The sequence below is a fragment of the Oratosquilla oratoria genome, chromosome 5 (assembly GCF_046742065.1).
Source record: "Oratosquilla oratoria isolate Oo_2021 chromosome 5, ASM4674206v1, whole genome shotgun sequence".
In the NCBI taxonomy this organism is placed as follows: domain Eukaryota; kingdom Metazoa; phylum Arthropoda; class Malacostraca; order Stomatopoda; family Squillidae; genus Oratosquilla; species Oratosquilla oratoria.
In genome coordinates, this window is record NC_134781.1 from 56,339,852 (window position 1) to 56,350,601 (window position 10,750).

The window sequence follows — 10,750 nt, forward strand, 5'->3', positions numbered from 1 at the left end:
GAAGACGAAGAAGAAGAAGGAGAAGTAGAAGAAGAAGAAGCAGAGGGGGAGAACGAAGAAGAAGAAAAAGAAGAAGCAGAGGAAGAAGAGAAAGAAAAAGAAAAGGAAGAAGAAGAAGAAGAAGAAGAAGAAAGAAGAGAAAGAAGTGAAAGAAGAAGAAGAAGAAGAAGTAGAAGAAGAGTAAGAAGAAGAAGAAGAGGAAGAAAAAGAAGAAGAAGAAGAAGAAAAAGAAGAAGAAAAAGCGAAAGAAGAAGAGGAAGAAGAAGAAGAAGAAGAAAGAAGAAAAGAAAGAAGAAGTGAAAGAAGAAGAGGAAAAGGAAGAAGAAGTAGAAGACGCCTGGGACTCGCCGAGGCCAAGGAGGTCCTTCCAGGAAAGACTTTGGGGAAGTCAAGAATTTTTCCTGGGCGAGGAAGACTTCCGGAAGGACTCCAAGGAAGAACGTCGAGGAGGGAGGCATCGTTTCCCAGCTATACTCGAGAAAGGTGGTGTGGTGAGGAGCCTACGCCGAAGCCGTCACCTTTGCCTTTGGGGGTTATTGGAGTAAGTAAGACACAGTCATTGCTGGGAATTGGAGAGGAATGCGGGATTCGAAGCCGCAAATGAACGAATGCAAGACCAGCATGCTTTCGATGACGCCACCAGCGCGTGGCTCGAGGAAGGAACCTGGAGATAACGCACAAGACTGCGAGAAAGGTTCTTGGGGATATATGGTGAAGAGGATTCGGGAAGAACTGAGGGAAGGGATGCTGGCTAAAGAAACCAGAGGACGTGGAAGCTTCCCAGAAGCTTTCTGGATCTGAAGAAGGAGTTTAATGAACCCTAACCTAGGCACAAGACTGCGAGAAAGATTCCTGGGGGTGAGGATCTGGTAAGAACTGCGGGAAGGGGAACTGGCTAAAGAAACCAGAGGAAAAAACCTAACTCAAGTGATCTAATTCTTAACCCAGGTCAATAAAAGTGGCAAGACTTGGAAGATGCTGGTGTACCAAAGAGGACAGGGTGGAGGGTGTGTCAATACAGTTGGGTGAGAGTAAGGGTGGTCTAAGGCAGCGTTTCTCGACCTTTTTACCCCTTGCATAACCTTTAAAATAAATTGCATGTCTAAAGGAACCCCCGCGCGCAAAAAAAAAAAAAAAAAACACATATACCATATCTTTCTCATTTTATTTTCATCGTAATAATAGGTTAGATAGGATGATGTCTATATTACATTATTACAATAACTAAGAATATGTCGTGCGTATTTAATTATATTACGTATACGAAATTAAACAGAAAAAAATCAAAAGTGAATTAGCTTATCTCACTTGTTCTCGCGGAACCCTTAGGGACCTTTTGCGGAACCTTAGGGTTCCGGGGAACCCTGGTTAAGGAACGCTGGTCTAAGGGGTACCAGAACGAAAGGACAGAAGTAGACGAAATAGTAGACGAAGTAGTATCCCCCATAAAGTGCCACGGACAAACACACCGAGGGAATTTTACTTGTTTAACTATTTGTTATTCATTTCAATTATACAAGCACAGGCTCCGCCGACTCGGTTACGTCTGGGGTACTTGGCCTCCGGCGGGGCCCGCCTACGGCTTTTTTTATGAATATATTTGAGTGGAAAATAAAAGAGAATAGCAAAAATACGTCTTCTAGTGTATAGAAAATGCCGAACATGATAGGTTAAATTCTTAGTGCTAACTTCGACACCGTCGTCATTGTCATCGGCATCTTCCTTATCAGCAGAAAATCTCCTCCCGAAGCCTCTAAAGCCCCTACACGGTACGGTACTGACATGTCCCTAAAAGTGTCCTCTTTCCGGCAGACACTGCAGGCTCATCGAAAACTTGGAGATTTCTTATAAAGTTGAATATGTATATATATATATATATATATATATATATATATATATATATATATATCTTTTTTAACCACCACGGCTACCACTGGTGATTACATATGCTTCCAAATACACTTGATACCATTATAGTGTGTGAAAGCCCCAAACAATATACTTTTCTGACAACATTTGAGTATATATACATATATATATATATATATATATATATATATATATTTTTTTTTCTTTTTTTTTTTTACCACAAATCACTTTTAATTCCATGCCATCGCAGTCGAGACTGAAGAATCGCTCGATGGAGACATCCGTTGGAAATTGAAACGTGGACGAGCCGAGGATTCGAACCCAGCTAACCCGTAACAAAGTTAAAGTAAATTCAACCAATGCGCATTGGTTGAAGTCACTGTAACTTTGTTACGGGTTAGCTGGGTTCGAATCCTCTGCTCGTCCACGTTTCAATTTCCAACGAATGCCTCCATCGAGCGATTCTTCAGTCCCGACTGCGATGGCATGGAATTAAAAGTGATTTGTGGTTGAAAAAATATATTAATTGATCACTGGGAACTATTCAATGTAAATGTATATATATATATATATATATATATATATACATATATATATATATATATATATATGTATATATATATATATACACATATATATATGCATATATATATGTGTATATATATATATATATATATATATATATACTGTATATGTATGCATGTATCTGTGTGCATGTATATACAGTATGCATGCGTACAAATATTTATATATATATATATATATATTATATATATATATATATATATATATATATATACATACTGTATATGTATGCATGTATCTGTGCGCATGTATATACAGTATGCATGCGTACTAATATATATATATATATATATATATATATATATATATATACATATATATATATATATATATATATATATATATATACTGTATATGTATGAATGTATCTGTGCGTATGTATATACAGCATGCATACAATATATATATATATATATATAAGTAAACAATATGTATATATGCAAGCGTGTCAACAAATGGCGTTAAATCTTGTACAACATATAATCATTCCTATTCTTCTCTCAGAATTTGACGATTCTGCATTTCTACATACATCTTTTCAATATTTCTGTTTATGTAAATCTTAGCATTCCCACGTCCTTACCCGGTGCCATCGCCTTCACCAACCAAGTGGAAAGATTGATGAAGGCGGTCGAGGATATTACAATGCAAAACATCCATTGACGGAACGCTTTCTTGTTTGAGCTCCTATGTCTCTACCGGGGGAAGACACTACCCGGCCAAAGAAAACGGAGGCGATAAATCTAAACCAAAAGTGGAAGAAGACTCGACACTACAAGATAATGGGGTGGGAGTCGCATTTAGTGTAGGCTGGCGGAGCCTTTGGGGGCTGGTGGTTGTGGAGGCTTTGGGAGGTTGTGTCGGCTGTGGGGACCTGTGGGGGCTCGTGTTGGCTGAGGAGAGGAGGAGGGAGCTTGAGGTGGTTACGGAAGTAGCTTCCGGTCAACAGTACGGAAGATTATGTTGTTATGGATTGTAATTCACCAGCGTCTCTATCACATGGACAATCTCACGCTGGGGAAGATTGTGACGTACTACATAGGTTCCTGTTCTGGTTGTCGTCAAACGATTTTATTCAGGAGAGAACGGGAGATTGGATCCAAAACAAAAGGGCTTCTGGATCGATCTATCGAGACGCCGTTATACCCAAAATCTATTTCTTAACTGAATAAAATGGCGGCAACCAGACAAAAAACATATATACCTATATATTCATTGACATGTTAATGTTTGTTTGTTTGTTTGTTTATGTGTGTGTGTGTGTGTGTGTGTGTGTGTGTGTGTGTGTGTGTGTGTGTGTGTGTGTGTGTTCGCGTGTGTGTAACTGTAGTACAAAGACAAGGAGCAAAGCTCATAGGGGAGGTGTGTATGTGTGTGTGTGCGCGCGCGCATGACAACAAAGCTTATTTTTTCTTGTAAATAAGACGAGTTCGGGAGCTCCCGTGGGGAACGCTTCGTCATCCCCAAAGCGAATCGAAATGTATCTTCTGTCAGATTCATAAATTCGACTTTGCTCTTTGTTTTCTTTTTTCATTCTTTTCTTTTCTTCTTCGGCGTCAGCATGACAATCCCGGGTTCCTCTAGCAATGTAGCAAAGTCAGCATGTATGACCCATAGTCGAGGAGGAATATATATATATATATATATATATATATATATATATATATACATATATATATATATATATATATAGTATGAAATATGTTTGTACTTACGCCAGACTGCATCTGATTTTGGTGTCTCGAGATTTAACCTCACAAGTATGGGAAGCACCCCAACGGCTCAGAGTCACCTAATACTCCTTTACAACTGGAGACTCATCTCCACTCAGAAGAGAATTCTGATCACTCTCTCTCTTCTACTTTTCTTCCTGTCTGCTACCTTGCTTCAATCTCCTTCTCGTACCAACCTTGTGACCCCACCTCTTCATGTGACATTGTCCCCGGGGATAGAAGCGCCGGTTATTCCCAGAGAAACGTTACCTACCTTCATTTGGAGACATTTGTTGATATCCTCCAACCAGCCAGACGATTTTATTCACCTCCATGAAGCCCCAATATGGTCGGTAACGAAGAAGTTATGCCCCTCCTCTCCACCCACCCAACACCCAGTTGCTCTTTTATCTTAGCTTCTCGTGGACGAAGAGTCATCCCTGTGCCCCGCCACACAGCTCGGGTAAGAAACAATGCAGCAAGGTATAGCACTTCCACAGTTGGGTCCGAGAGTAGGAGCTGGTTTAAACCCAGATGACTAATATCAATTGAACCAAGGGTTTGGCTTGTTTCTCCTCGCCTTGGGCTTGTCTTGGGCTTGTCTTGGGCTTGCCCTCCTCCCCACACACCCACCTCGAACTCGCCCTGCTTCCGCTGCATCAGACACGGCGAAGTCAGTCAGCGGGGCGAAGAGATTAAAGAGAGATAGCACAATCCATCTTGGAGAAAAGGACAGTCATGTAATGCACTGGGATGGAATACCTCATCACCGACAACCGGAGCTTTTATATTTAAGGGAACAATAACGCGCTAGGCGGTCATTGAGGGGAGATAGATAAAGGAGAGATTTAAGAAGGGAAGCATCATTATCTCGTCACAGATAACCAGCGCTTCTATCCTTGGGGAGATGATATCACACCGACTCTAAGACAATTTTATGCAGTTTGGGAGTGGAGGAAATGGCACGGACAAAATAGATAAACAGATTAATAAACAAATAGATAAATAAATTAATAAATCATAAATTAATGAACAAATAAATATACAAATAAATAAACATATAAATCAACAAAGATATCAAATGAATGAAAATAAATGTGTCACTGTGTTGAACCCGAAGGGACGTGGCCGTACTGAAGATTAATCCCGACTCTACAGTAGCGTGTCTGAACGTGAGAATAACCCCATGTTACATAAGATCCACTATAGCTGGGGGTACGTGTACTATGTAAATACACAAAGTGTATGCATTCTACATTCCTCATCTGAAACAATGAGCGTTCACTATAAGCAAACAGGCCGTACTGCAAGGGTGGAACCCACCCTGCATTGCATTGATTGGGCGTAGTGCGTATAACTGCGTGCAGCGTGTAGTTCTTTGAAAGCTCTCTGAAAGGAGCACAGATCGTGTAGCTCGTTTGATGGCGTGTAACAGACGGGTAAGGGGATGTCCCACAGTCCCACTGACTCGTCCCTACGAGGATTACCCACAATGCTAATTGGCTGAGCGATTAATAACTGCATCGATAACGAGATTGGCTGAGGGATCGAGTCAAACGCCTGTGAAAAATGCTAACAATCAGTCGCTGCCAAGTCGAGCGCTCCCTCACTCCCTGGCGCCATTCCCATGCACCTTCGACGCGTTCCCACTCCTCCTCCTCCTACCTCTCTTCCTCCTCTCTCTCACTACTCCCCTTTCTACCTTCCTTTTCTATCCTTCCTACCCCTCTTCTTCCTCCTACCCCTACTACTACTCCCCTTCCTACCCTCTTTCCTTCCTCCTACCCCTCTTCTTCCTCCTTCTACCCTTCCACCTACTTCCTTTCCCATTTTGCTTCTCTCCCCTTCCTACCCTCCTTCAACCCCTCTTCCTCCTACTTCTACTCCTACCCTCCATCTCCTACTCCTCTCCCTCCTCCTACTCCTCATACCCTTCCTTCTACTCCTCTTACTCTTCCTACTATTCCTCCTACCCCAACTACTACTTCTCTTCCCACACTCCTTCTCTTCCCTCCTCCTACCCACCTTCCTCCTCCCACCTCTCCTTTTCCTCCTTCCCTTCATCCTCCTACCACTTTTCCTCATATTACTACTCCGCCTAATACTCCCCCTTCCTCCTCCAATTACTCCCTATCCTCCTCGTACCCCTCCTCCTCCTCCTCCTTCTTACCTACCTCGTCCTCCTCCTCTAGTTCCCCTTCTGATCACCCCTCCTTTACCCCTTTCCTCTCCCCTCCACCTCTTCCTTTCTTTTCTTCTTCCATTCCTCTTCTTATTTCTTCCTCCTCTTCTTATATCCCTCTTCTTCATTCGTTCATTCCTCTCTTCTCTTCGCCATTATAACCATTGCCTTCAGCTTCTCTCCCCCCCACCTTGATCTCCTCTTCTCTCCCCCATCTTTACCTCCTCCTCTTCTCCCCTTTCTTCCCTTCCCTATTTCACCCTGTCTGCTCCCCTCGACCCCTTCCCTTCCGTTCCCACGCTCCCCTTTCCTCTCTAATTCCCTTGTTTCTCTCTACTCTTTCTTTCTTTCCTCTCTTTTCTATTCTCCTTTTGGTTTATTCGTTTTCGTCTAGACTTTCTTCCTCTTTTCATAACCTAATCATTTCCCCTCTCCTTCCCTCCCTCAAACCTCTCCTACTCTTTCTACTACTTTCTCTTTAAACTGTCTCTATATATTTACTATCTCCCTCTATTATTTTTGTTTTTGTTTTTCTTTTCTCTCTAGTGTTTTCATTCTCTCCCCTATTACTCTTTCTCTCTATCTTATTCATTCTTATTTCCCCTTTCCCGGTCCTTAGCATTAAATGGTCCCTTGTTTTAGCTATCTCTCTCCCCCTCTCTTTCTCTTTTTCTCTCTTTTTTCCCATTATCTTCATAGCTTTGTGCTTTTACATTATTAATACTTTCGTTAATCCTTTTCCCTCTCTTCCTTTCTTCATCCTCTGCATTATCAATCTTTATATTATTCGCTTAAAGTCCTTCAATTTCGCCCTCTCTTTCCCCTCCTTCGTTCCTTTCTTCCTTCTTCCTTCCCTTCTCTCTCCTTTCGTCGATTTTTTCTCTTCTTCTTTCTCTCCCTCTCTTCCTATCTATCCTCCCTTTCACTCTTTTCAACACCAGTTTACCTCTCTTCCTCCCACTCTTCTTCTCTTTATCCTCTCTTTTCTCCTTACCCAGTCTCCTTTCCTGCGTTAACTCTTCCCTGTCTTTTCCTTCCTCCTCCTCTTCCTTTCTCCATCTCGGTCTACCTCAACATATCTCTGATCCTCCTTTTCCTCTTCCTCCTCCTTCTTCTCCCTCTCCTTCTTCTACTACTCTTCTCCCCTCTTATTCCTCCTACCCCTTTGTCCTCTCTCCCTCTCTTCTCTTCCTCTTTTTACTTAGACCTTTTTCCACTTGCTTCCTCTTTTTTTTTCGTTTTTCTTTTTCTGTTCTCCGTCAAGATTCCACAACTAGATTCACTAAGTCCGTCCCTTTAATTCTTTCCACTTCTATTCTAGAAATTTTACTTTTTCCTCTTTCTCGGGTTCTTTCATTATTTCTTCTTCTTTCTCCTCCTCTTCTTCTTTATCTTCATCTTCTTCTTCCTCTTCATCTTCTAAATTTTCTTCTTTTTCTTCTTCTTCCTAGTCCTTCTCTTCTTTCTTATAATTTCTTTATGGTCTTTACCTCATTATTTTTTCGTTCTTCTTGCATCTCTCGTTATTTCAAAATATGACCTTAAACACACCACAAGGAGGCCATCAAGTTCACAGCGAGGCAGGATAAGGGAGGGTGACAACACAACACTGTCCAATCAAATGTCACATATCCGGCCCCTGTATTATGCGACAACGAGAAGTTTTTTCCGTTCAGGGAATACGAGTATACTGCACGGTTGATGAAGTTGGATCTACTTACCCATCAACTAAACCTGAATAACAACCAAAGCTCATTTTCAGTATTCATTTTTTTTTTCTTTATCGTTTGTTGGGTTTTCATTTGTTTACAAAACTTGGTGACGTTCACACTTTTCCCAAACTCCTTAAGTTAAATTCCCATCATTCTCAAACTCTCTTTATTCCTCTTTCTCCATCGCTCTCTTCTCTCTCTCTCTCTCTCTTGCCCTACCTCTCTCTGTTATCACTTCACTGGATCTGATCCTCCAAGTCCTTCTCCTTTATGATGAGGTGCTTCCCTGACATCAACATCAAGTGCCACCCGGACCAATAGGCCATTGTAACTGCGGTTTGAAATCCCACTTTCCCATCGCCATTCCCAAGGGATCCTCCTTCTCGCGATTCCCACATTCTTATCCAAACCCTAAACATCCCGACCGAGCTGTAAAAAAGTTTCCTCTCCTAATCTCTCATCCCTTCCACTCCCTCCTCCCTTCCACTCCCTCCTCCCTCATCTCTTACACTTCCTCCTCCCTCCTCCCTCATCCATTCCACTCCCTCATCCCTCATCCCTTCCACTCCCTCCTCCATTCCACTCCCTCCTCCCTCATACATTCCACTTCCTCCTCCCTCATCCCTTCCACTCCTCCCCTCATCCCTTCCACTTCCTCCTCCCTCCTCACTCCTCCCTCATCACCCCATTCCCTCCTTCCCCATCCCTTCCACTCCCTCCTTCCTCATTCCTTCCACTCCCTCCTCCATTCCAATCCCTCCTCCCTCATCCATTCCACTTCCTCCTCCCTCCTCTCTTCCACTACATCCCCTCATCCCTTCCACTTCCTCCTCCCTCCTCCCTCATCTCCTCCATTCCCTCCTTCCCCATCCCTTCCACTCCCTCCTTCCTCATTCGTTCCACTCTCTCCTTTCTCATCCTTTCCATTCCCTCCTCTCTCATCTCTTCCACTCCCTCCTCCACCTCATCCCTTCCACTCCCTCCTCCCTTCCACCCCTCCTCCTCTCTCATCCCTTCCACTCCCTCCTCCCTCATCCCCTACTCATCCTTCCCCTTTCCCGTCCCTCCCCTTCAACCTCCCCACTGTCCCAACAACCGGTTACACTGTCCAGCCCTGAGGCCATTGCAGCCAGTTCTGCCCTTCCCTACCAATGCAACAACCACAGTGTAAACACTGCAATGTATACACTGCAGCGGATACACGAGGGAAATGATAGTCCAGTCGCTAACGCGCCGCCAATCTCGTAGGGTCTAGACCTAATTAATCATTTTTTTGAGGAACTGACTCCTCTTTGCAATACATGTTTCCAGAATGCATGGACCATGTGATGAACTCTAGTTCACTAGGGTTTCTATCCTTGTGGACAATCTAGCGTCTTTTCCTGGAACCCAGAGGGTTTGTTTGTTAGTTATCGGTGAATAATATAGTTCTGCTAATGTATCCGAAGAAGTAACAAAACACATATTCACCCTTAAAGTTCCCCATGCAGGATCCCCGGTCTACCCCTTGGCTGACGATGCAGCTTCGGTACCTCAGCCCAATGGAGACATAACATAACAAATAAATAATTCACAAGTTCGGTTTTAGTGGGCCACATTTGAACAAGACTATCCACTAAGAAACGTTACAGCCTTTGAAAATCATCATCGTCTCTTGATCAAGCTAGGTTCTGGCTTTAAGAACGTAAGAATAAAGGAGACTGTAAGAGACTATAAGGCCTACACTAGGCAGTTCAATGTCCATTACCACTTGGCATCCTCATTCATGGCTTTATGTGCAAGAAAAGAAGGACAAGAGGAATATAACTACAACATCCCCTTGGTTACAACGAATTTGTAAATATATATATATATATATATATATATATATATATATATATATATATATATATATATATATATATATGTATATTTGTATATACATGTATATGTATATATGTATATATATATGTATATACATATATATATATACATATATATACATATATATATACATATATGTATATATATATACATACATATATATATATATATATATATATATATATATATATATATATATATATATATATATATATATACATATAACTTAGACCCACTCTCGGAGAAAGATAAGCTGAGATACAGAGTAAACCGTATATTTCGACCACTGACTGTGATCCTCTTCAGCAGGTACATACATAGAATAGGAAGACAAGAACATATATACAGAGGGAAATACTACAAAAGGGAACTAGGGAAGCCTCAAGTCACGTGTCCTTGATGGGGTCGGACCTTTTGTTCCTTGGAGATAAGTTTGGTTACTGCCAAGTTAGTAATAGCATCTGGTGACCATTGACCTTTTGATGTGTTGAAATTAGGAAATTGTTTAATAAATAAAGATTCAACAATTTTTCTTTTGAAACTACAATTTGAATGATATACTGTAGCTGCATTCTTCCAATCTATTCGGTGATCTAAGAGACTTGAATGGAGGAATACAGCTGAGTTTTCTTGTCCGTATTTTACAGAATTTTTTGCTCCTTTACTCTTGGGGGTAGGTCACGTCCCGTTTGTCCCCAGTACATTTCGTCACAATCAAGACGTGGTAACTTATACACTCCGGGATTGTCATTCTTGGGAGTTCTGTGATGGACATTTACCCCTTTTCTGAAAATGCTCTTTGGGTAACTGAATGTGATTTTAATTTG